Source organism: Aedes aegypti, chromosome 2 (genome assembly GCF_002204515.2).
Source record: "Aedes aegypti strain LVP_AGWG chromosome 2, AaegL5.0 Primary Assembly, whole genome shotgun sequence".
Lineage (NCBI taxonomy): Eukaryota > Metazoa > Arthropoda > Insecta > Diptera > Culicidae > Aedes > Aedes aegypti.
The window spans coordinates 381814543-381821600 of record NC_035108.1 but is presented as its reverse complement, the minus strand read 5'-3'; positions in this window follow the sequence as shown (position 1 = coordinate 381821600).

Below are 7058 nucleotides of genomic sequence, written 5' to 3'. Positions count from 1 at the left end.
GAATTACTATGACAGTCGACTGAAATATGCATGCCTACTGTGTTCGACAGTGACTACAGACGAGTCACATAAATCGACTCCTATTTTATAAGTCGAGTCGACCAAAAACGACTAGACTGGAGTCACTGTCCACCAAAACTTTCGCTTGACTCGGTTCTTTCACTCGAGTTTATCGACAGTTGTCACTCTATGTGACTGGATTACTATGGGAGTCGACGAGTGACATCCAGGCTTGATAGAAACTCCTCTGCGATGCAAAGAGGAGGCGATTTTGCCGTTTTTCTGAGGAGAAAAAAATAAACTCAAAATTTTCAACACAGATCCTCAAACGATTCGAGTGAGAGTGCAGAAAAATGCGAGGATTTTTTCAGGCACTCTCTCTCTCGTTGCGATGCTCACCATCACTCACACTTCAAACAAACTCTCGAGTCTGCCGCCCTACCAGACAGTCCTCGGGGAGTTGTGAAAGCACCCTTTTTTGATGGAATTTTACTCGGTTTTTTTTTGTGCTGCATCTTCCTCGCTCATTTTTCGTTGCCTCTCTGCTTAGCATTTTTTCGCTCCCTCGCAAAGAGGCAAAGGCAGCACGCTGCTCTAGAGTAAGTCACCGAACTCTGATGATGTTGAGGAGAATGGACCTATGCACGGGTTCATTATTTGACGTTTTAGCGGTGCCGTGTTATTTATGTAACCATGGAAATCAGTGAATTTGGCACCGCTCAAACGTCAAATTAGTAAACTTGTGCATCGGTCCATTATCAAGCCTGGTGATATTTAAAATATGCATGCTTACTTTGATCGACAACGACTACAGACGAGTCACATGAATTCGCTCGACTTACAAAATAGACCGAGGGGGCGACACATCCAGATCACCGTTTAGATGTCCTTCTGGATAAAATCCGATTTTTTAGATTCTAGATTTGACGTGCTTCATGCGGTGTTTGTATGTCACGATATGGCTTACGAACGGGTCAACGGCCCTATTTTATAAGTGGAGTCGATCAAAATATGACTTGACTGGAGTCACGGTCGACTAAAAAAATCGCTCGACTCAGCTCTGTCACTCGAGTTTTTCGATAGTTGTCACTCTATGTGACTGGATTACTATGGGAGTCGACGGATGACATCTGAAATATGCATGCTTACTCTGATCGACAGTGATTATAGACGAGTCACATGATGCTGTTCGATTTACAAAATAGACCCTGTAGATCATATCGATCAGTGGACTGTATTTTTCTTATCGCAAATTCGGAATAATTTCTCGCGCACAGAAAGAACAGTTGTGTTCTGTTCGACTTTCATTTATTGACAAGACAAAGCTTCTACAGTCGCATATAGCGGAAACGGAAAAGCAAAATAAAAAATAAAACATGGGTAATCTAAATTGATGTAGTCTGGTTTCTTTAAAATATTACACTCAACATTCTCCCCGGCGTTGGAATCTAGGGTTCCAATACTTCCTTCCTGTCCTGATGTTGTTCATCATCCAAAGGTAGAATACAGATTTCAGCCACGGCTCTCTTAAATTCACCCCTGTTAGTCTTGACCGTAACCACTCTAGTGACATTATCCTTTCCAGCGTGTAATGCAACGATACGTCCTAACAACCACTGCGCCGGCGGAGCATTTTTATCTGCCAGCAACACCAAGGCTCCAGGTTTGATTTTGGTTAGACGATGCCACTTCTGACGATTTTGCAATTCTGGTAAATATTCAGTGGTCCACCTTTTCCAGAACTGCTGTTGCATACTTTGAACTAGCTGCCATCTTGATAGAGTTGACTCCTTGAGATGAAGGTATGATGGCTCGGTTATAGTTTGCATTGGTCTTCCAATTAAAAAATGTGCTGGCGTAATAGCAGTCAAATCGCTTGGATCATCTGAAGCCTGCGTCAACGGCCGCGAATTTAAGACCGCTTCAATTTGAGTTAATGTTGTATACAGTTCCTCAAAGGTTAAACGACGAGTTCCGACGATCCGTTTCAGATGATGCTTGATCGACTTAACCCCCGCTTCCCACATTCCACCAAAATGTGGACTCCGAGGGGGAATGAAACGCCATTCGATGCCCTTACTGCTGCAGAACTGATTCAGTTGCTTTTGGTGTTGCTCGCATTCGAAAAGTCGTCGTAACTCTTCTAATTCGCCATCCGCACCCACAAAATTTGTTGCATTGTCCGAAAAAATCGTAGAAGTTAATCCTCGTCGGCTTACAAATCGTCTCAGCGCTGCTAAAAACGCCTCCGAAGAAAGGTTGGACACCAACTCAACATGTATAGCCCTTGTGCTCATGCACACAAAGAGGCAAACATATCCTTTCGTTATCATCGGTCGTCTTGCTTCTGTTGTTGATTTGATTGAAAATGGACCAGCAAAATCAATCCCAGTTCGAGTGAAAGCTGGCGCTGGTTGCACACGATATGACGGTAAATTACCCATCAACTGAGTCGTTTTGTTTGGGTCCGCACGGAAGCATGTAGTGCAAGAATGAATTACCTTCCTGATAGTTGACTTTACATTTAGTGGCCAGAAACGTTGTCTGACTACCGCCAGAAGTGCCCGTTGACCTAAATGCAAAATTTCGATGTGCAGATGTCGAACCAACCTTTCGGTGACTGGATGCTTGGCGGGCAGTAACATCTGATGACGGCTATCGAACGGAATGAACGCATGCTTGATACGCCCACCTACTCGAAGGATTGCGTCCTCGTCGTCAAGGAATGGATACGAAGTTTTCAATCGGTGCTTCTCGTTCTCACCTCGTTTCACAGCTGCAATTTCGTTCGCAAAAGCTTCGGCTTGCACCAGCCGAACAATTACCTTCAACGCTCGAGTCAGCTCCCCGGCTTGGAGAGGTCCTTTTATCACTGTTTTCTTTTTCGAAGCAACATAAAACGCAAACCGTATCAAGTAGGCCATGTGCCGCTGTAGCTTACCGAAATCACTAACGTCATCAAATATCTTCATCCGCGCATTGGTGGTGATAGCAAGTGTCACTGGATTCTTCAGCTCAGGCAGCATTTCATTCGGGAGCGTTGGGACAGTTCCAAGATTGGACACGTTGGGCATTGTGCTGGGACCGTTCCACCAGAGTTGTTTCCGAAACAAAGCTTCAGGCTGCTCACCTCTCGAGATAATATCGGCTGGATTCGAGTGCGTATCGACGTGATTCCATTGGTAGTCCTTCGTCAAATTCTGTATTTCTTTCACGCGGTTGGACACGAAGAGCTGTAACTCCCCGGGTGATTTTCGAAGCCAACTCAATACTATTTGTGAGTCACTCCACAAATACACAGCAGCAAATTTTGTTTCAGTTGAGGATAAAAATTTGTCTGCCAAGCGAGCGAGTAGCACCGCAGCCAATAATTCTGATCGTGGCGTCGTGATCGGTTTCGAGCGGTTTGATGATTTTGGGAGAATTCGGGATTTGCTACATATAAGCTTCATGACGAACGTACCATCCGATTGCAGTATTCGAGTATACAAGCAGGCTCCGTATGCTTGTTTTGAAGAATCCGCGAAGCCGTGAAGTTCAGTACTAATGGCGGTTGCTGATAGGATCCATCGTGGAATTTTCAAACGGTTCATCGTCACTAGTCCTTCACGAAACAATTTCCAACGATTTACAAATGCCTGTGGTAATGGGGCATCCCAATCTGTCGTGGTGTCTGCAATCTCTCGAAGAAACAGCTTGGCAGTCGTCAATACAGGACCGATTAATCCCAATGGGTCAAAGATTCGTGCAACTTCACTCAAAACCTTACGACGTGTCAATGGATGTTCTGGATTCGAATTATTCGAAGGCACGCAAAACGAAAACCAATCTTCTTTCGGACTCCAAGCAACTCCTAGCGTCTTCACTATCGCTTTCGAATCGATGTCGGAAACATTCACACCATCTCCTTTCAGTTCATCTGGAACATCCTCGAGGATAACATCCGAATTTGAACACCATTTGTGGGCATCGAAGCACCCACGTCGCAATAGTTGCACCAGCTCTTGTTGAAGCTTACAAGCCTCTTCCAATGTCTGCGCTCCAGTGAGGGCGTCGTCCATATAGAAGCACTTTTCAATTGCTGCAGCTGCGAGTGGATACTCTTCAGAATGGTCGATGGCTAGCTGTTTTAGCGCCATTGTAGCCAAGAACGGTGACGATGCTAGTCCATATGTTACAGTTTGCAGTTCAAAATTCTTCAATGGCTGATCGGAAGAATCTCGCCAAACAATTCGTTGGTACTTTCTGTCTGCCGACTGTACACCGATCTGACGAAACATTTTCGGCACATCCAAGGTAACGACATAGCGGAAGCAGCGAAAGTTCAGCAGTATCGCCACCAGATCATTCTGCACAATGGGTCCTGGAATCAAAGCATCGTTGATGGAGATGCCACTAGATGACTTGGCCGACCCGTCAAACACAACTCTTAACTTGGTGGTGGTACTCGACGGCTTGATGACGCAGTGGTGGGGTAGATAAAAGGCACCGTCTTCATCAGTCGTTGTATCGATTTCCAGCATATGGCCCAACCGCTGATATTCGATGATAAAATCCGCATATTGCTGCTTCAATAGCGGGTCTTTATCCAACTTGCGTTCCAAGTTCAAAAAACGTTTGATTGCCATCGTCTTCGATTCGCCTAAGTCAGCCTCACGCTCATTGAACGGGAGCCGAACATAGAAGCGACCCGCCTCGTCTCGCTGGAATGTACTGCGGAAATGATTGAGGCAATCTTCATCCGTCATCGTGGTGCTTCTTGGATTATCGGCAAGTCCTTCTATTTCCCAGAACCTGTTGAGCAAATCACACAGATTTTCATTCTCGACTATCGTGCATAATGTGGGTTGATGTTGCTTCGCTGCGGTTGTAGCGTTCCCGCCAACAATCCATCCAAGTTCAGTTTCTGTCACTGTCGGTAGCTCCGGCGCCAGCTTCATGCGATTCGGCTTCAACAAATCCCAGAAAATGTCTGCACCAATCAAAACGTCAATACGATTTTTCTTGAAAAAGGATGGGTCGGCCAGATCAATTTCAGTGGGAAGCGGCCAATTGCGCACGTCCAAATTTCGCATCGGGAGGTCACTTATTTTCGTACTCTTCCCATCGAGGCCACTGACGAGGTAATCAACAGGTTCCTTCCGCAGAGCCAAACAATCGGAAAACTGTTCCGTGACGAAATTGGACTGTGATGCACAATCCAGGAGAACCCTGCATGGGAACGGCAACCCTGTACTTCCGTAAGCGGTAACAACGGCAGTCGATAGTAAGCAATGGTTTTTCGCAACTTCATCGCGGGTACACAGCGTCGAAGATGACTCCACACGATTAGTTTCGATTGGATGAGCAACAGATGGAGTGGATTGCATCTGTGTTTCGTCGACCCCGCTTCCGGTCTTTGCTTCACCCTCCGACGTCTTTGCTGTCACCGTTTTTCGATCCTCATGATGCAAGAAAGTATGGTGTCGTTTGCCACACTTTTTGCAGGAACTGGACGATGGGCAGTCGACGGTACGATGTCCTCTTTGAAGACAATTATAGCACGAACCACTTTTTCGCAGAATGTCATACTTTTCACTTACACTGTTCTTTTTAAAGTCATCACATCTCCACAGTTCATGTTCACTTTGGCACACTGAGCACTTCAGTCCAACGATTGTAGCGAGCGTATTGCTCCTTCCCACCGAACGGGGTGGTTTCGCAATGTCCACACTGGTTTTCGTGTTCATGTTGATCTTCTCTAGAATCTTACAGCGCTCCTTCAAAAAGCTCATGGTTGCTCCGTACTCGGGAAGTTCACCAGGCACTTGATTGGTTTCCCAAACTTTCCGTGTTTCGTTGTCCATCTTCGATGAAATCAAATTGACCAGCATCGCTTCGCCCAGCCCTTCGACAGGGAGGTCCAAATTCTTCAACGCATCCACATTCTTCGAACAGTTGTCTACCAGTTTTCGCAACTCAACAGCACTTTCTTTCGTAATCTTCGGCATTTTGTTCAGCGCTTCGATGTGCCGATCAATGATGAGACGTAGATCTTCAAAACGTTCGGTTAGCATCTCCCAAGCAGCATCATAATCATTGTTATTAATGATGTCTTGGTCTATGATGCCTGCCGCCTTTCCCGTCAAAGAATTCCGAAGGTGGTATAGCTTTATTGCCGGTGATTCGTCGGTGTATCGCCCCATTATTGATTGGAACATGCATTTAAACGATAGCCAATTCTCATAAGAGCCATCGAATTGCGGCAATGGAACTTTCAACGGCGGCAAGTGGCCGTGAGAGGCAACGGTAGGCGAAGAAGCGGTGGGTACAGCAGAACGAGATTCCTCCTTGACGATGGATTCGATTAATGAATTCAGCCTTATGACGAGATCATTATAGGCCGTTTCGAAAACCACGATTTCTTCTTCTTGTTCATCTCGGGTTTCGTCAGAAAGAGGCAGTGCATACAACACTTTTTGTAACTCGTTGAACTCGCAAGAGCAACATTCGACATTCTTCAAATGAAGTTGCAAGAAGTGAATGTTTTTGAGGTTAGGGTTCGGATTGTCGGCAGTGTCCAATAAGGATCTCTGCTCTCGTAAAAGTTTTGACTTCACTGCCCCTCTCTGACGCACTAGCACTTCATATTCTTCTTCAATATGGATTCTTCTTTCTTCTTTTTTCTTGTTTTGTTCGGCGATTTGTTGATTTATCGGTGTGTATTCGCTTCCTGCTGATTTCTTCGCTCCTTTCGGTGTTCTTGTTGAAGGCATTGTGTTCGACGAAAGATCGAGCGAGAGACTAGAACAATGGCTGCCTGCCTCGCTACATTCGGCCGTCGGTACGACCAAATGTTCACTATTTTCATCAAATTCACGACTTTTCTTAAAATTGTTCGTTTCACTGCTTCATCCGGTGATGAAGGACCAAATGTAGATCATATCGATCAGTGGACTGTATTTTTCTTATCGCAAATTCGGAATAATTTCTCGCGCACAGAAAGAACAGTTGTGTTCTGTTCGACTTTCATTTATTGACAAGACAAAGCTTCTACAGTCGCATATAGCGGAAACGGA